We start from the raw sequence: 20,237 nt of genomic DNA, 5'->3' as shown, positions 1-20,237 counted from the left end.
TTTTTTATGGCATGAACTATTACCTCCATTAGAGATCCTATCGGGTCCAGCAACATCTGTAGCTGAGATTATGAGTGGAAGATGGCTCTTCACCTTGTTTTTGAGGTGGGCTTACCCACTCCTCACTGGTAGATACGGGCTGAGTCTACAGAACAAATGCGATGGGAATGAGAACTTTTGAAAGTTGGTTGGGGTTTGTTCCGTTTGTTGACCTCTCATTCCTCTCATTCTCTGTGCCCTATTTTCACTGTACCTTAAAAGTACTTTCGCTTTCCATGTTGTGACAACCCTGAGGTTTTGGGTTGTAAGAAGGGAGGAACCATTAGTTAAAATCTGGTTGGATCTGCATAAAGTGAGAGAGAGAGAGAGAGAGAGAGATAAAGAAAAAAGAGATGGAATGCAAAGAGTTATTGCAATGCCACCTTATTATTGCTCAAAGTTATTGTTAATATACTCTGTTCAACATTAACTTTGCCGGGAAGAAGTTGAAGAGACTGTTATCTGATGTTTACGTGGGTCTCCACACAGGTGCTTTTTGAATTTATCTGGCTTTAAAAGACCAGGAGGTTGAATTTCTATGGTCGAGGGTGATCTCTGAGAATCCATGGAAGACCCAAAGGAGTGGCATTAGCAGCAGTCACCCAGGGCTTCTGTTGCTCTTCTGCCCAAATTATAGGAGCTGACCACTGAAATGTGTGGTACTGAATCATGTTGGTGCTGAACTCACTGCTGGTACTGAGATCTCTGTTGGAACTGAAATCTGCTGGTTAGCTATCTTCTTCCTGGATTTAAAGTTCAGTACCAGCAGAGAGTTCAATATCAGCAGAGAGTTAAGTACTGGCAGAGAGTTAAATGCCAGCAGAGAATTCAGTTCCAGCAGAGAATTCAGTTCCAGCAGAGAGTTCAGCATCAGAAAGAGTTAATTATCAGAGGAGAGTTCAAAATCACCAGAGAGTTCAGTACCAGCAAAGAGTTCAGTGTCAGAAGAAAGTGAAATACCAGCGAAGAGTTAAATTTCAGTATAGTTAAATACCAGCAGCGAGTTCGGTACCCGCAGAGAGTTCAGTACCAACAGATAGTTAAATACCAGCAGAGAGTTCAGTATTCATAGAGATTTCGATGCCCGCAGAGATTTCGGTACCAGCAGAGAGTTAGGTACCAGCAGAGAGTTAGGTACCAGCAGAGAGTTAGGTACCAGCAGAGAGTTAGGTACCAGCAGAGAGTTAGGTACCAGCAGAGAGTTAGGTACCAGCAGAGAGTTAGGTACCAGCAGAGAGTAAAATACCAGTAGAGTGTTCGGTACCAGCAGAGAGTTCAATACCAGAAAAGAGTTCAGTACCAGTAAAGAGTTCAGTACCAGCAGAATTTTAAATACCAGCAGAGCTCAGTACCAGCAAAGAGTTAAATACCAGCAAAGAGTTAAATACCAGCAGAGAGTTCAGTACCAGTGCAATTACATGATGAACTGCCATAGGTTTAGCCAAAGGGCAGTGGAAACCATGGGAAAATGTAACTGCTACTCCCCAAGTTTTCTGTGGGTCTTCAGAGAACTCTTTCACCTCCTGCCACACCCCCCTCCACCTCCCCGACCCTGTCTTTTAGAGACAGATAAATTCTCTCTATTCTGGAAGTGGGAGCAAGTTAGAAAAGGGAAAGGGAAATGATTTTATTTCCCAAACCTACGTGTCAAAAGGGAGAAGAATGAAGATTGACATAGTTGCTGCTGGGAGGGCAAACTTTCTCAGCACTTCCACAAATCAGGATAAAAACAATGCAATCTAAGTGGCACTTAGAAAGGTGCACTAGGATGAGTAAAGCGCTCTGTGACATCTTGGTCTGATAGGTCTTAGTGGAATACTTAACTCATTCCCATGGTGTTTTGCAGGTCACATATAAATGATCACAAACACAAAGCCAAGCAATGCATTTAAAGATTTTTTTGGGCCTTCTTGCATTGATGCAAGAGAATACAAGCAAGATATATAAATGAAATCCACAGCGCTTAGAAAACTCAAAATTTCTGAATTGTCAATATTATTTATGCATTGCAGAGTAACAGCATATAGTCCTAGTTTGTATAATATGCGTTAAGTTTCCTCACCTAATCCAAAATGGCTGACAGCAGTTGTCAGAAAATGGCCGATGTGCTATTGACCCATGAAGGCTTGGGTTGACTAGCGAGTTGTGTTGGTCAGGTCTAGGCTGAGCAAAACAAGTACGAACAAGAAAATTCTGAAAATACTCAACATGTCAGGCAGCATCTGTGGAGAGAGAAAGTTTCAGACTGGCGACCTTTTGTTTTAGCTGTATTTGTTGCAACAGGGTTAAGGGCGGGTATGGGCCACCTCTGGAGCAAGTCAGAATGGTTTGGTGCCACCTGGAGTATTGTGCCCAGTTCTGGGCGCCACATTTTAGGAAAGATGTGAAGACATTAGGGGGAGTGCAGAAAAGATTCACGAGAAAGGTTCCAGGAATGAGGGAGTTCAGTTATGTCGGTAGATTGGGGAAGTTGAGACTGTTTTCTTTGGAGAGGGGAAGGCTGAGATTGATAGAGTTATTCAAAATCATGAGGAGTCTGGACAGAGTAGATAGGGAAAACAAGAGGCAGGATGAAGTCATGTAGCATTATAAGGTTCAAACTGTGTGGGGAGGCTGCAATTGAAGAGTGCTACCTGGTCTGGTGATCTTCCAGCAACAGTCAGCCACCCACCATTGACCTCGACTTTTATAGTACATGGTCTCTCCAGATGCCTGCCATGAATGCCACAGGAGTCACTTTTATTTGCTATTAAAGAAAAGAACTTTCATCTTTATAGCTTTTAATGCATTGCCCAGGAAAAGTTGGCAACATTCTAACAGCATGTACCATGAATCGGGCATGGACAGCAGTCTCATTTTGGAAATGCAAAATACTGCAGATGCTGGAAGTCTGAACTAAAAGCAGAAAATGGTGGAAACAGTCAGCAGGTCTGGCAGCATCTGTGGACAGAGAAACAAGAGTTAACATTTCAGGTCAATGACCCTTCACCATAACTCCAGGAGTCTAATCAGAAGACTCACCATGGACATAAGTGAGAACCAGAAGCAAGTGATGGAAGACCCAGAAGATAACTTTGGGAGGAAGGCTCAAGGGGAAATAGCCACTGCTGAGAGGTGCCTGTGGACTTCCTATATAGATTCACAAAGAATGAACAGGCCATTTGGCCCAACTGGTCCATGCCTTCTTGTGAGATTCACAATTGGCTGCAATTCCTATTTATTGGACATATTTTCAATATACTAGTCAGTCTCCCACACAGCCTTGTACATGGGGAGCTAAGACAAGGTGTAGTCTTCAGGTTAGTTGGGGTTAGGGAGTTGTGGGGGGGTGGTTTGTGGTGATTCAAACAGGGCACAAAACTGTAATTCAGGCACCATTTTAAAGTTCTGCATCCTCCTTTCGCTCTCACATAATTACTTCAAATTTTATATTATTATTTATAGTTAACTAGCAGAACATGCAGCAGTGTGGGAAGCAGAGAAGTCGAGTTGGTTGGAACACAGGAGTTTCTGTGAACTACAGGCTCTGGAATTGGGAGTTGCAAAATGGAATGCAACAGTGCCATCGCTGCTGGGAGAGTGTAACTGCAGCATGACAAGTTTACATAGGCAATTTCCGTGATTATTATGAACATTGAAATTTGTAAAGGTAAAATTTGATAGAAAGTTGTGACAAAAACATTGACAGCAAGGATAACATTTTGTAGACTGTAAATGTAAGCAGTCAAAGAACTTGTTCATGTCTTAAGGATGTCCAAAAGCTTGTGATATGAACAGAAGATGCTGGAAAAAACACGCAGCATCGGTGGAGAGAGAAACAGAGTTAATGTTTCAGGTTGATGGCCTTACATCAGGATTGAAAAGTTAGAGTTAACAGTTTTTAAGCAAGTACAGAGCCATTGATTGGCACCCCATGCACCACCTTAATCATCCACTCCGTCCTCCATTGACGCACAGTGGCAGCAATGTGTACCAGATGCACTGCAGGAACTAACCAAGGCTCCTTCAACAGCACCTTTCAAACCCATGGCCTCTACCACCTAGAAGGACAAGAGCAGCAGATGCATGGGAACGCCACCACCACCTACAAGTTCCCCTCCAAGCCACACACCATCCTCACTTTTTTTTAATATTAGTTCATGGGATGTGAGCGTCTCTGGCAAAGCCAGTATTTATTGCCATCCCTAATTGCCCTTGAGAAGGTGGTGATGAGCTGACTTGAACCGCTGCAGTCCATGTGGTGCAGGTACACCCACAGTGCTGTTAGGGAGGGAGTTCCAAGATTTTGACCCAGCAACAGTGAAGGAACAGTGATATATTTTCAAGTCAGGATGGTGTGTGGCTTGGAGGGGAATTTGCAGGTGGTGATGTTCCCATCTACCTGCTGCCCTTACCCTTCTAGATGGTAGCAGTCGTGTATTTGGAAGGCACTGTCTTAGGAGGCTTGGTGAGTTTCTGCAGTGCATCTTGTAGATGGTACACACTGCTGCCACTGTGCGTCCGTGGTGGAGAAAGTGAATGTTTGAGGATGCAGTGCCAATCAAGTGGACTGCTTTGTTGTGGATGGTGTCAAGCTTCTTGAGTGTTGTTGGAGCTGCACTCATCCAGGCAAGCGGAGAGTATTCCATCACACTCCTGACTTGTGCCTTGTAGATGTTGGACAGGCTTTGGGGAGTCAGGAGGTGAGTTACTCATCACAGGATTCCTAACCTCTGACCTGTTCTTGTAGTCATAGTATTTATGTGGCTAGTCCAGTTCAGTTTCTGGTCAATGGTAACCCCCAGGATGTTGATAGTGGGGGATTCAGTAGTGGCAATGGCATTGAATGTCAAGGAGCGAGGTTAGATTCTCTCTTGTTGGAGATGGTCATTGCCTGACACTTGTGTGGCATGAATATTACTTGCCACTATGACCGGAATATTGTCAGGGACCATAGCCTTTGCAGTATCCAGTGCCTTCAGCCGTTTCTTGATATCACATGGAGTGAATCGATTTGGCTGAAGACTGGCATCTGTGATGCTGGGGGCCTCCAGAGGAACTATATTGCCATTCCTTTACAGTCATTGAGTCAAAATCCTGGAACTCCCTCCCTAACAGCACTGTGGGTGTGCCTACACCACATGGACTGCAGCGGTTCCAAAAGGCAGCTCATGACCACCTTCTCAAGGGCAATTAGGGATGGGCAATAAAAATGCAGGTCTAGCCAGCGACGCCCACATCCCGTGAAAAGAATAAAATCAAGAAGGGAAAAAGAGAGCAGGAAAAGGTGAAAGCAATGTGATAGGGTGGAGGTTAGGAAAGATTAAATGACAAAAGGGATGATGATGCAAGGCAGAGGTGGCGGTGATGGGTCAAGTAAAGAAACAAAAAATGTTGATATTCGCCAACTGCAGAGCTCACATTTCACCTGAAAATGTTTAGATTGTTTGCCTTTTGGACAACTGACAAGACCCTTTACTGCACAATAACACAATGAGCTGCTGCAAGATACATAAAAGTGAAACCATCTTGTTCTACCCGGGTGCATGGTCTGCAGGTATGAAATGTTTCTTTTCTGCTTCGTCCACTCCTTTTGCGTCGTGAACTTTGTGTGTCCATGCTCATGAAGACGTCCTTCCCCCAAGTGCTCCTCTTGCTGTGTGGTGGGCACGTGGTAAGTCTCAGAAAGCCTGTCAATATGCCTCTGTGATTACCCCCCGGTACACCTGAACCGATCCTGTTGACCTCGTAATGCTTGAGTCACCGGAGTTCATCGTGTTGTGTGTGTGGTTCTTGCAGTTATTGTACAATGCTGCAGAACTGCATAAGTATCATGGTTGCTCTATTGCTTCTCCACCCATGCAACTGCTGGAGGCCATTTTCTTAAATGTTGACTCTTTATCTTTTTTATCCTGCCATCTCCAGGAATTGGGGAAATGGTGGTGTAGTGGTAATGCCACGAGACTACTAATCCCGAGCCCCAGGCTAGTGCTCTGGGGGCATGGGTTCAAATCCCACCATGGCAGCTGGTGGAATTTGAATTCATTGAATAAATCTAGAATTGAAAGCTAGTCTCTGGACTGGTAACTATGACAACAATCATCAATTGTTGTAAAAACCCATCTGGTCCCTTTGGGGAAGGAAATCTGCCATCCTTACCTGGCCTGGTCTTCATGTGACTCCAGACCCACAGCAATGTGGTTGACTCTTAAATGCCCTCTGAAATGGCCTAGCAAGCCACTCAGTTCAAGGGAGCAATTAGGGATGGGCAGCAAGTGCTGGCCAGCAGTGATGCCCACATCCCGTGAGAGAATAAAAGAAAGAGTTCTGGGCAGCTTGGTGCTTTTGTGGTTGTCTTAAGTGTTCTCCAAGCTGGTCGGAGCCAGCCATAATTGCTTTTATCCCCATAGGCAGCCTTTCTCTGAACAGAGTACAAGGCGGGTCAACCTGGTCCACGTGACATCCTCCATCAAGAAGCATGGTCATGAAGCTCAGTAGCCTGGCAAGTCAGGAGAGGCAGTCAACAGACTAGACCTCCACTCTTAACTTGCCTGAGTCTCGCCGACCCCAGCTCCCCCAGTTCTGCTACCTGTGTATCATCAATGCCCTTTGCTTCACTCTGTGTTTCCTCAACCACGTTGTTATTTGTTGCAGTGCTCTGCTGCACATTTGAAGTCTATGTGACGTTGGTTTGTACCTCTCTGTTCCTCACCAGCTGAGCACAGCAGACCACTTAATTCTCCTTCTCCTGTGAAGAGTGCAGATGGGATATATATGAATTTGCTTTATCCATTTTGCTTATTGTAACGCAATTACAAGAAGTAGTAAACACTCAACAACAACTAGCTTCTAGATAGCACCTTTACTGTAATAAAACATCTCAAGCTGCTTCACAGGAACGTTATAAAATAAAAATTTGATCCTGAGCCACATAAGGAGATATTAGAATAGATGGCAAAAAGCTTGTTCAAAGAGGCAGGTTTTAAGGAGTGTCTTAAAGGGGGAAAGTGAGATAGTGAGGCAGAGAGGTGTGGGGAGGGAATTCCAGAGCTTGGGGCCTAGGCAGCTGTAGGCATGGCCACCAATGATGGAGCAATGTAAACCAGGATGCTCACAAAGCCAGAATTAGATGAGTACAGAGATCTTGAAGGGATGAGGAAGGAGATTATAGAGTAAGGCAGGGGTGAGGCCACACACATGAAGAATTTGTGAGGTACTAAGGAGGTGGCATCTGGAGGGGTGATCTTCTAATAGCAATAAAGAGAAGATGGGCTCAAGAGTTTCTCTTCTTCATGTTCACATTGTAGTTTCCTTACTGACCCTGTTTTTGGATTTCTGCAATGTTAACTTCCTTTCGACAGCTTGTCATAAATGCCCACCAAATAGATACAATGGCCGAGAATTGTCACTTTGGTGCCTCTAGCTTAATGGTTGGTAAATTATGGGCTAGAAATGTGCAATTTCCTGATATTGCTGGAAGTGTGTGTATGTGCCAGGTGCGCTGAGGAGAAAAATCCCGGCCTGTCCCTCAGAAGTGGCTGTATTGACAAGCCACGTGAAGAACGTATTAGCAGCGAGGCAGCACGTAACCATTCCAGGACATGCTGATCTTTCCGCTGCGCCACTGCACCAATAATCTTACAAAAGGAGGAAACAAAACTAGCAACAAAGAGTGCAGTCTTTGGTGAGACAACAGCTAGGAGCTTCAAATCTCTTTTCATCCCACACATCTTAGGGATTGAGCACTCAAATTCAAGGGAAGTGCAGAACACAACCTTTCTCCTGCAGTTAGGGTTAGATGAAGTCGGGCGGGAGGAGATGGTGTATGTTATATTCCAGAAAGCCAGGTGCTGAAGGATAGATATGGAGCTAATCTATACACACTTTCATAAGCATTTATTTACAGAGGTGCCCATTATAAACATATGTTTTCTTCTTCTTTGGCAGCCCCTTGGGATTGAAGTTGACCCCCACTCCTACTCAATGGGTTTTGAAATGGCTGATAAGTCTAATGCACAATCTTCAGAGTCTGCGGCATGTGGGGCAGGTGGTGCATGAAGGCCAACATGCACCTCCTAATCCAACAACCATAGTTTCAGCCTGTTCTTACTTACAAGGGCACAAGTGAATCCCCAGTTGATGACCACCCACAATTAATATAGAATTAACATATTAGAATAGACCAGTTGGGCTGAATGGCCTTTTTCAACAATGCACCTTCTACGTAATTCCAGTTCCCACCGGCTCGAGTTCCTCATCTTGACCATATCGTTCCAGGTCCAAAGTCAGACAGGGCTAGATCAAGATAAAAGCAAAACACTGTGGATGCTGGAAATCTGAAATAAAAGCAAATAATGCTGGAAAAACTCAGCAGGTCTGGCAGCATCTGTGGAGAGATGAACAGAGTTAATATTTCGAGTCCTTATGACCCTTCTTCAGGGCTAGATCAAGGATGGGATAATGGCTTGAGTTCTGAATATTCATGTTTTGATGATAAAAATGAATCCAAAGCTTAATTACCTCAGTAGCAATCTCCACATCATGAAGCACAGTGGATAACATTGGACTTGTAGCTTAATATCAGCTTTCTTTACACTATGAAAGTTTCTGGAAATCCCTCTCAAAAACTAGACTGCCTGATTCAAAACTGGTTCATTAGTAACCCAGTCATGGGGACGTGCCAGTTGGAGATTTGGACAGCTGGAGCAATATGGCAGGGCTAATCAGCCTTGGGCTATTTCTCAAACCTCCTGGCTAGAGGTCAGGCCAGAGACCTAGTGGGAAGTTTCCACCTACCCCTCAGCTGGGGGAAAGTGAATAGTGACTGGAGAGACTTACAGAAAAAAGGAAAAGAAGGGTAAGGTATTATCCCTTTGAAACAATTCATCTTGAGCAAGTAAAGACTTTCTCCCCTTTGTCATGGTTGGGAACATAATTATGGATGTAGACCTGTAATTACACGTTACACATATATTTCTTTTAATGTTCAATATTTTTCCAGTTCAATGTAGCTGTCTGGAAAAAACCCTACTCCAGCTGGGAGCGACATGTTGCAGTGCTAAAGCTAAACCTTTTCAATCAAGCCAGCCTGAATTAATCAGTTTCTTTTAAGTACTAATAAAATTCCTGCCTGGTGCAGGAGCTCTGAGCATCAGCAGCAGGCTTCCCACTCTCTCTCCCCCTCTCTCTCTCTCTGTATGTGTGTGTGTGTGTTTGTGTGTATACAAGAGAGATTCAGTGAGAGAGAGCGAGAGAGAGGGAGCCAGCAAGCCAGCCAGCGAGAGACTATGAGTGGAGTTAGCTATTCACACACACATCCAACCCACGGCATTGCAGAACTCACAGCAGCTATTATCCATTTAATCCTCAAAATTTCATTTAAGGGGATTTTTCCTTCACACGTTGGCAAGCCAAGCCATTTGTGGGTCAGCCTTGGAGATGGAAGCAGCCTTTCTGCTTAAGGTATGGAACATTTTTAACCTCGCTTTCTAGGGAAGAGGAAAGCAAAATCTCTGTATTCCTCATTTTTGCATGCAGTGGAAGTGTTTGTGTGTATGTATGTGTGCGTGTGTGTGGAGACAAGCTGCAAGTTAGCTTTCTTGTTAGAAAAAAAGGATGGTTTGTGATATCAATGGTCTGGTTTAAAAAAAATAAAAGCCTTCTTTCTGTCTTGGAAAAAGGGGAAATGGATTTTTAAAAAAAAAATCCAACATTGGTAGCCTAAAGCAGAAATAGCAGAGCAATAAATTATCAGCTGGGAGGGGTGGGGGGTGCTGGAGGGGTTGGGGTTGGGGTGGAGGGGGGGAACAGCAGTGGGTGAACACAAAAATAAAAGCAATATAAATTTGTGTCCATTATCTGATGTGATATCTATTCGGTTATGCTGGCTGTCCCTCAGTCAGTGGATTCACAGGGGCTGAGTGGTTGGTGGATTGTGGAATTCTAATGAAATTTGCAAGTCTTAAGGTCCTTTTGAAACTGTGAGTTACTGCACCTGAGCAAGAAGTGATTTGTGTGTGTCTGTATGTGTGTCTGTGTGTGCGTGTGTGTGACTTTGATTAAATGGAGCATGAGTATTATTACTTCGCATTGCCAGCAAAGTAAAAAAAAAAATCTCATAATACTTAATTCAGGGGCTTGACTGATGATTGCATGGGTGATATATATTGCAGCAATCTTTTACTCTATAATGAAGGGGCATAGCCTAGCAATGAAACTGTGCATTAAAAAAAAAACACTCACGTTCATTGAGTTGGAATCTCCACGCGAGGATCTTACATTTCTAACTGTCAGTCAAGACTCAATGCCTGGCTGTAGGTTTAGGCTACAATGGATTAAATGACCCTGATCCACACAATGTATAGATCTACTGACGTGTACTGTAACATGAGAAAGATGTGTGCAGCAGGCTAATGATTCATATTCGTGGTCACCCTGTTCCTGACAATAGCCCTTGAATAGGTGTTGGCGATGATTATGGAAATAGAACTATCACCTTGAACAAAATAACAGTATCTGTAATAGCCACACATCATTTTAACTATATATACATTAACTTACAGCAAACGCTATGGGTAGGTGACTGCATGCGTGGGCATGCAGCTATAGACTGTTGCATGTAGGAGATTGCATGTTTTGTCTAGAAATCTATTGTAAATCATAACAAGTTAGAGAAGGCAGAGGAAATTTTGGACCTGCGATGTTGTGGGAATATGGAAGCACTGCCCAGAAGTCATATGCAAAATAATATGAATGGGTCGATAGTTAACCAGTTGAGCACATCGATGCATGTACGCACAAATGCGTTAAATAGAAAGTTTATGCAAAATTATTTTATCTTCAGGAACCCTGCTGTTAGCATCTCTTGAGATATGATGTGGAGTCTGTTGGTAATCTGCCTTGGTTACAGATGTTGAAGACCTCTGATCTGAGACTGTTAAACAAATTTGCAAAGCTGTACGCAGCTGAATGAGAAGAGTCTTGATTTGAGCATTCTGATCTATAATGCATGAATTGTATGAATCAGGCTGCAAGGACATAACTATCTGTTTGTTTATACATGTACGTCTGCACCTGTATCTACTCAGGGATGTATAAATACTGTACCTTAATGTATATTACTGATTGCAGTGAAAATATGTTAAGTATGTGTTGTCTCTCGCATGTTAGGCATTATTTGCATTGAACTTATATTGTATTAGATGTTTTATGTACAACATACAGAGAAGTTATGCATATATTCTGTCACGCCCATCAGCCATCAACAGATGTGCATTAAAAATATCTGTTTGTCAATCTGTTTTGAAGTCTACATGGCTACATAAATTCTATCTATGTATCTCTTATCTAACAATCTATCTACCTCTATGTTTTTCTATTCATCTATCTATCCTTTATCTATCTATCTATCTATCTATCTAACTATCTAACTATCTATCTATCTTTCTATCCTTTATCTATCTATCTATATATCTATCTCCGTATCAATTATATCTTTTTCTGTGTCTATCCCACTATTTCTTTTTCCGCTGGATGTATCTAAATATATTCTCTCTCTATGCCTGACTCCATCTATTTTTTCTCTCTGTGTTTCTATTCATCTATCTGTTTAGATCCCTTTCTCTCTCTGTTTACACATACGTATCATCTTTCTCACTTGCTCTCTGTGTTGTACTCTCTTGTCCTGAGTTGCTGTTGGAGGGCAGGTATGTGTCTCTGTGATTTCATCAGTGTTTTGTAAAATTTATTTTTATTGCAGGGTTCGAACTCCAGCCCCTGGAACTGAGACTCAGAAACATCGTACAAGGACCAATAAAGGAAATCGAATACCTTTGTTTTTATTAAGCAAAATAGAGATTAAGAGGACCAGGGGATTTTAATCAGCTGTGATAGAAATGGTAAAGTCCGAGGATATAATCGGTTTTGAACTTAAATAACCAAGAAGGTAAGACACATTTTAATATCCTATCCATAAGAACCTCTTCTCTATGCTTTGTGGTTTTTATATACAAAATCATTATGTTTCCTTGTATGTTAGAAACGCATCAAAATACATCAAATACTATATAGACATTGCTTAAAAAGTCTTTCGTTGATAATCTCTGGAGGTGCTTCATGCAGACAATGTGACAGGGTTACAAGTTGACTGGAAAAATCCCTTCATGGTGTGGCTTGAGAGAAAGTTGTGATTGGCTGGGAGTCATTGCTAAGACTGTGGGAAACACACAGTTTTTCTCAGACCCTCGGATTCTCTTGAGTTGCGCCTACAGTTTGAATCCAAACTTAATTTCCTTGTTCATTCTTTTAAAAATATGACATTAGTACAATCATGTGGTTAAGCAAACTTACAAAAATGTAATGCCAGTAGGTTTCAGAGAGGTTATCTCAAAATAAGAATTGTTCAAAATTATGAGGGATTTTGATAAGAGTAAATAGGGAGGAACTGTCTCCAGTGGCTACATTGGTTACCATTGGAGACATATAAGTTAATTGGCCCTAGAACCAGGAGGGAAGATAAAGAGGATTCATTTTAAGCAGCGTGTCGTTATGATCTAAAATGCACTGCCTGAAAAGGGGGTGGAAGCAGATTCAATAGAAACTGAAAAGATTTTGGATAGAGGCACTTGAAAAGGACACATTTTCAGGGCTACGGGGAAAGGGCAGATGATTGTGATTAATTGGATAGCTCTTTTATGCTGGGCTGAATGGTCTCCTTCTATCTGGAGGTGGCTGTCTCTGTGTTTGGTTTTCGCTGTCACGTTCAGCTCGCATCTTTTAACTGTCCCGTTCTAACTGGGATGTCCCAGCGACAAAAGATCACTGCTGAGAAGTGCCTCAGCTAAATCTGCTGATTTGCCATTTCTACTGAGTTAGTGTCTAGCCATCCAACAAATTGCAGGTTGAGAGACACTGAGACAAATGTTATATACGGAGTTCTTTGCAACCATCTTTTGCACAACTGTGGAGAGTCGTATTGCCCTGATAACTCTGGGTCCAGTTTCCTTTAGCTGCAATTTTGTTGAAGGAGGCTGCGTCATCCGTTTAAAAGAAAATTATTCAACAGTGCAACATTAGGCTGGGGAAGGGGGTTCAGTCATTGGGTCCACTGCAATTATAACAATGATTAAAGTTTTGAATCATTTAAAACATTCAAACCACGTTTTTGTGCTGGTGGAAGAACCAATGGGCTGACTGAGCTTGCCTTTAAACTCCCTCCTTGAGTACCTTATCTCACTAACCTCATAATGTTGATTCACAGGAAGGTTTGGGGGCTCTGGAAACTCAGAAAGCGTATTTACATCAGTTTAATTGGTTAAGCAAATGGAGGATAATAGGTGGCTGGCAGTGACTTATGAGGCAGCGATTTAATTGAATAGTTCTGACTGTGCCATCAGCTCAATTGCTGTCTCAAACAGATTGACGGATATTACTGAGGGTCTATCAAATATAGCTGTTGTTTACCTAGGTTTGACGTTTATATATTGTACCATTACATGACAGGCGTGCTGAGTGTGGAAAGCAAAGAGTGTGACGTTTTTGTAAAAGAGGCGATAAGGACACCGGAAGCCGGAGCATTGCACATCATTTCTTTAAATTTTGCAATAGTTTACTGCATTACTGTATAACCCTACATATTTTATATAAGGCTCGCTTTTGAGGATGCCCATTCCTTACAACTTATAGACATGTACAGATTTCCTGTGATTTTCTGTTGTTTTCCTTTTCTTGCCTTCTTGACCTTAGGGGTTTCATGGCAGAGGCTGACAGTCAGTTCTCACTTGTGTATGTGACATGTTGTATTATCTCAGTAGCCAGAGGTGTTAGGATTTAGCTTTATTGTCTTTCTTCTCTCTCCTCTCTCTCTCTCTCTCTCTCTCTCAGCCAAGGTTGTATACAGTGCAGCTTTTGCTGTTTTAAGTTGATCAATTCGCCAAACCAACTGCTGTGCAGCAATGATTACATAGAATTTGCAGCATAGAAACAGGCCCAACTAGCCCTCCCACCCTAAGATAAAAGCAAAAAACTGCGGATGCTGGAAATCCAAAACAAAAATGAAAATACCTGGAAAAACTCAGCAGGTCTGACAGCATCTGCGGAGAGGAACACAGTCAACGTTTCGAGTCCGAATGACTCTCCGGTTCTGTTGAAGAGTCATACGGACTCGAAACGTTAACTGTGTTCCTCTCCGCAGATGCTGTCAGACCTGCTGAATTTTCCCAAGGTATTTTTATTTTTGTTTTAGCCCTCCTACCCTACTTTATCTAATTCTATCGATACATCCTTGGATTCCTTTCTCTGGCTTTTTTCCTTAAAGGCACCCTTGCTATTTGCCTCAACTACTTCTTGTGGTACTGAATTCCACATTCTAAGCATCCCTTGGTAAAGAAGTTTCTCCTGAATTTCCTATTAGACATATTAGTGGCTATCTTATTTTTTTTAGTCCATAGATAGACTCCTTGACAATTGAAGCATTTTCTCCCCCTCTACCTTATCAAATTTTATCATAATCTTAAGGACCGCTTAAAGAATTACTATGAATGGTTGCTTACCTGGCATGGGGAATGTCGCAAGTATCAATTATGTGTATCCAGCTCTCTGTGTGACCTTTAGGAACATGGGACCAGGAACAGGCCATTCAGCCCCTTGAGTCTGTTCTGCCACTCAACTAGATCATGGCCAATCTCTACATCAACATCATTTGCCTTTTGACATCCTCACCTAACACCTCCTTGATCTCAGTCTGGAAAATTTCAGTTGACCCCCTCATCACCCAATGGCAGATTTCCTCCATCGAAGGGCATGAGAGTTAACCGGATGCATTTTTACAGCAATCTGGTGGTTTCATGAACATTATTAGCAAGACTAGCGTTTTATTCCAGATTTATTAATTAAGTGAACTTTCCTGCAGCTGTCATGGTGTGATTTGAACTCGTGTCTCTAGATAACTAGTAACATTACCACAACGTTACCGTTTCCCCCTGAAACCAAACAACCTCTGCATGCTCACTGTCTGGTTTTACACATAGTGAATAAATGCTTGGGTGAGATACTGAGAGCGGCTAGTGCTTGTGGAGCCCTGCTTCGGTGTAAATCAACATCTTTAGAAGAGAAGGGTTGAAAGTTGATGAATAAAATGGGACTGCACAAGCAAATATACATGTAGTGTATTAAAAAAAATTCATTGACTGGGAGTGACTCAAAGTCTGTAATTCAGTCTGGCACTGTTGATTGTGAGGGACTGCATGAATTTCAGTCTTGTAGTTAATTACATCATCAGAACCCCTTGATTGAATTACAGCCTTGCAGTCTGCTCCCAGGTACCTGCAACTCAGAATAGAATACACGCAGCACAAATAAGAGAGGACACACAGCACAGATGGGCCAAGTCATCTGATCCCTTCATGGCTCAGCAAGTTTATTGTGTGCAGCTGAGTCATACACACCAGGGAGGTTCCAGGTTCAAACCTTAGGCTCTACTGGATCATCTAGTCTCAGCTGGGACTGCTGATAGGGGCTGTAAAACACAGCCTCAGCAACCTGGGTTAGATAACTTACGTTTACATAGCGCCCTTAACATTGTAAGATGTCTGCTTCAAAAGGACTGCAAATGAACAAAATTGAATATCGAGCCTCACAAAGGAGTATTAGGATAGGTGACGGGTCACATGACAAGTGTGCTGAGTGTGGAAAGCAAAGGGTGTGACACTCTTGTAAAAGAGGCGATAAGGACACTAGAAGCTGGAGCATGTTTTAACAAGCATCTTAAAGCAGAGAAAGAGAGAGAGAGCAGAGAGGCTTAGGGCTGAAACATCTGAAGATATGGCTGCCAATGGCGGAGTGATTAAAATCAAGGACGTGCAAGATGCCAGTATTGAAGGAATGCAGAGATCTTGTAGGTTTGAGGGTTGGAGAAGGTTACAGTACCCTGGCTTCCTACTCTTGGTGAATGCCAAGTGTTCCCTAGTGGAAGTAAAGCTATAATGGCACAGAAGGATGCCATTCGGTCCATCGGGCCCCATGCTTGCTCTCTGCAGAGCAATCCACTCAGTCCCATTCCCCTGCTCTATCTCTGTAGTGCTGCAAGTTTATTTCCTTCAAGTCCCCATCCAATTTATTTTTGAAATCACTGATCATCTCCACTTCCACCACCTTCGAAGGCAGTGAGTTCCAGGTCATTAGCACTCGCAGTGTAAAAAAGTTCTTTTTCACATCATCCATGTATCTCTTGTCCAAAACCTCACATCTGTGTCCCCTAGGCCTTGTACCATCCACTAATGGGAACACTAATGGGAACTTCCTTTGCTTACTTTATCTAAACCTGTCATAGTCCTGCACACCGATATCAAATAGAATCAAGTAAGTGAAACAGGATTAGGTTGTGATGGCTGAAAGCATTGTGCAGTTGAATAGCTTGCTGACATTCACTGTCAAGGCTCATATTTAATGGGCTCCTGGTTGAAGATATGGTGTGATCTTGGAGCTGCACCTTTAAGAGAGGAGGAAGTTTGCTGAATAGAGATGAAACAGTCAAATAATGATGCAGCGTTTCTAATATCCTCGGTGATCTTCGAAAGAATAATGAATTCAAGTAAGAGGGAGAGACAGTGGCAACAGGTAATTTTTGTTATATTCATTCACGGGATGTGAACATCACAACATTTGTTACCCATCCCTAATTGCCCTTGAGAAGGTGGTGATGAGCCGTCTTGAACTGCTGCAGTCCATGTTGTGTAGCTACACCCACAGTGCTGATAGGCAGGAATTTTGATCCAGCGACAGTGAAGGAACGACGATATAATTCGAAGTTAGGATGGTGTGTGACTTAGAGGAGAACTTGCAGGTGGTGGTGTTCTCATGTGTCTACTGCCCTTGTCCCTCTAGGTGGTAGAGGTCGCAGGCTTGGAAGTTGCTGTCGAAGAAGCCTTGGCGACTTGCTGCAGTGCAACTTGGAGATTGTACACACTGTTGCCACTGTGCGCTGCTGGTGAAGGGAGTGGGTGTGTAAGGTCCCAATCAAGTGGTACCTCCATCAACCCTAACTTGTCCAAAACTTAAGGGAGCACTATGGGGTTGGAGGAATTTGCCTGGAATTTCTGTGCGAATTCTCTGGTGGGAAATTGATAGAAGGATGGGAAAACCAGTTTCAATGGTTTAAAAACAACAGCTAAAGCCATTTCTCTGGTTCTTCTGATTTCCCACCAAAGTTACAGCAGGACATTGTGAGCCCTCCATAGAGATTCAGGGACATTGACTTTTCAGTGCAAGCTGAAGCCTGCTCTGTCTATCTGCCTGGGTGAAACTGGGGCAACTGTCTCCATTGGTGGAAAGGTTAATAGCCAGATGACACGCGTTGAATTTAAATGTCAAGGGAACAAGAGGGGAGATGCGAGAACCGTTTTTAATGCGGTGAGTTTAATGCATGCTTTGCATGAAGGAGGGGTGGCAGCAGATTTAAAAGTAACTTAGAGAAGGGAAGTGGCTATATACTTAAAAAGGACAAATTTGCAGGAAATGGGACCTTTCAAAGCGCCAGCATGGGCATGATGGGCTGAATGGCCTCCTTCCATGCTGTATAATTCAGAGATTCTACAGTATAAAGAACCCCTAATAATCACTGATACCCAATAATGCTTCCTTGGATAAATATTGATTCCTGTTTGGGTTTTGAAATGCAACAGTAGTACATGTCCTATCGGCATTGCTGTAGTCATGTGACCTCTGCCACGAGGCAATCTCTCTGTTAACTGCCATTTTACATCAGTTCAATAAAGACTAACAATGAAAAAGCGCTGCTCTCTTTACACGTAAACCAGGTCCTGTTTCGAAGCTTCCAATGTAAATGAGAAGGAACAATTGTTTATGGATGTTCAAATTACCCTAAAGATATGCCAACTAAGTCATTCTCAGCAAGGCATTGATAATTTTCACTTATGTATGTGTCTTCTTGCTGTTGTGTACTGACACCACAGGGACTTTCTGAACTTTCAGAAGATAAAACCTTTCCATCTTCAGAACCAAATATTAATACATGAGTTTTAAAAAATGTATTTATTTCACAGGACATGAGCATCGTTGGCTAGGCGAAGATTTATTGCCCAACCCTAATTGCCCTTGAGAACGTGGCGGTGAGCCACCTCCATGAACCGCTGCAGTCCATGTGGTGTAGGTACACCCACAGTGCTGTTAGAGAGAGAATTCCAGGTGCAAGGCACAAGGCAGGAGTGCGATGGAATACTCCCCACTTGCCTGGATGAGCGTAGCTCCAACAACCCTCAAGAAGCTTGACACTGTCCAGGACAAAGTAGCCCGCTTGATTGGTACCAGATCCACAAACAATCACTCCCTCCACTACCAACACACAATAGCAGCAGTGTGTACCATCTACAAGATGTACTGCAGGAATTCACCAAGGCTCCTTAGACAGCACCTTCCAAACCCACGGCCACTACCATCTAGAAGGACAAGGGCGGCGGATAGATGGGAACACCACCATCTGGAAGTTGCCCTCCAAGTCACTCACCATCCTGACTTGGAAACATATCGCCGTTCCTTCACTGGGTCAAAATCCTGGAACTCCCTTCCTACCAGCACTGTGGGTGTACCTACACCACATGGACTGCAGCGGTTCAAGAAGGCAGCTCACCACCACCTTCTCAAGGGTAATTAGTGATGGGCAATAAATGCTGGCCCAACATTTGACCCAGCAACAATGAAGGAAAGTGATTTATTTCCAAATTAGGATGATGTATGGCTTGCAGGGCAACTTGCAGCTTGTGGTGTTCCCATGCGTCTGCTGTCCTTCTAGGTGGTAGAGGTCGCAGGTTTTGAAGGTGTTTCGAAGGATCCTTGGTGAGTTGCTGCAGTGCATCTTGTAGATGGTACATACTGCTGCCTCTGTGGGTTGGTGCTGGAGAGAGTGAATGTTGAAGGTGTTGCCAATCAAGCGGGCTGCTTTGTCCTAGATGGTGTCCAACATCTTGAGTTTTCTTGGAGCTACACTCATCCAAGCAAGTGGAGAGTATTCCATCATACTCCTGTCTTGTGCCTTGTAGATGTTGAACAGACTTTGGGAACACAGGAGATGAATTACTCGCTGCAGAATTCCAAACCTCTGACCTCTTGTAGCCATAGTATTTATATGGTTGGTCCAGTTTAGTGCCTGGTCAATGGTAACCCCCCAGGATGTAGATAGTGGGGGATTCAGTAATGTCAAGGGACGATGGTTAGATTCATGAATTTGAAGGTTGCCACAGCACTATCAGTAACTGTCCAGCTCATGTTGACAAATAAGAATGACACATAGAGAGAAATCCTGTTTAGAATTAAACATAAGGTTGGTTGTGTAGTGTTGGATGATGAGTGACAGTAGAACTGTGCATTGAAAGCTTGACCTAGAAACAGGAGGAGGGGGATGGTTATGCCTGCATGTTATCTTGCTGCACTGTTCTGATGAGGTCAGTCAGGTCTGCTGTTTCCTCACAGGGAAAGAGGTCAGATTAGAAAAGCACTGGTCTCAGATTCTTATGGTGAATCATTTGTAACCTGGAAACCTAGGGGAAGGTTCGAGGCTTCTAATACAGTCCATCACCAAGAATGAGAAGAGTAGCTCCTTCCAGCTGAGTATTGGCCTGGCACTAGGATAATTACTTGTCTAGTAGATGATGCACTGCATGAGAGGCTGGAGAATCATAGAATATAACAGCACAGGAGAAGGCCGCTCAGCCCATCGAGTCTGCTCTGCCGTTCAATGAGATCATGGCTGATCCACTTTCCTGCCTTTTCCCCATAACCCTTGATTCCCTTACTGATTAAAAATCATCCATTCTTGTGACGCACTGCCTTCCTACACCAATTGGAAAGCAAAAAGACTCATTACCCAATTGGATGACGCTTGACTTGTCAGCCACACAGCCTTTTTTCCCATTTTTAATGTTTTTATATCTGGTAAAGAGAAATGTTCAAAGAAAATAACAAAAAGAAAACATCTTTTTTAATGTCTTGATGACTTTTCTCCAGGGTTGCGCACACAGCAGTGTCCTGCAGATTGGTCTTCAATTCCTGGAGACTCCAGGCCAATTCTAGAGGGTGGGCAACCCTGTATCAGACAGTGCATTCCAAATCCTAACCACTCGTTGCTTAAAAAGAGCCTTTCCTCATGTCGCCTCTGACTCATTTGCCAGTTGCCTTAAATCTATGCTTTCTGGCTATTGACCCTTCAG

At 43.1% G+C, this 20,237-nt stretch overlaps 1 protein-coding gene across 2 annotated transcripts in view; it reads left to right on the top strand.

The window, feature by feature from the left end:
• Positions 1-9,260: 9,260 nt before the first annotated feature.
• The window catches only part of LOC144669284 (protein phosphatase 1 regulatory subunit 29-like), a 349,720-nt gene continuing 338,743 nt past the window's right edge, over positions 9,261-20,237 (top strand). For both annotated transcript variants that reach the window (XM_078531622.1, XM_078531621.1), the window contains exons 1-2: positions 9,261-9,480; positions 11,777-11,962. The gene's annotated coding sequence lies outside the window, so the exon portion shown is untranslated. The remainder of the gene's footprint in view (positions 9,481-11,776; positions 11,963-20,237) is intronic.

This window comes from Cetorhinus maximus, chromosome 29, assembly GCF_964194155.1.
Source record: "Cetorhinus maximus chromosome 29, sCetMax3.hap1.1, whole genome shotgun sequence".
NCBI lineage: Eukaryota > Metazoa > Chordata > Chondrichthyes > Lamniformes > Cetorhinidae > Cetorhinus > Cetorhinus maximus.
Note: the sequence above shows the minus strand (reverse complement) of the source record. Positions and strands in the feature narration are given on the sequence as shown.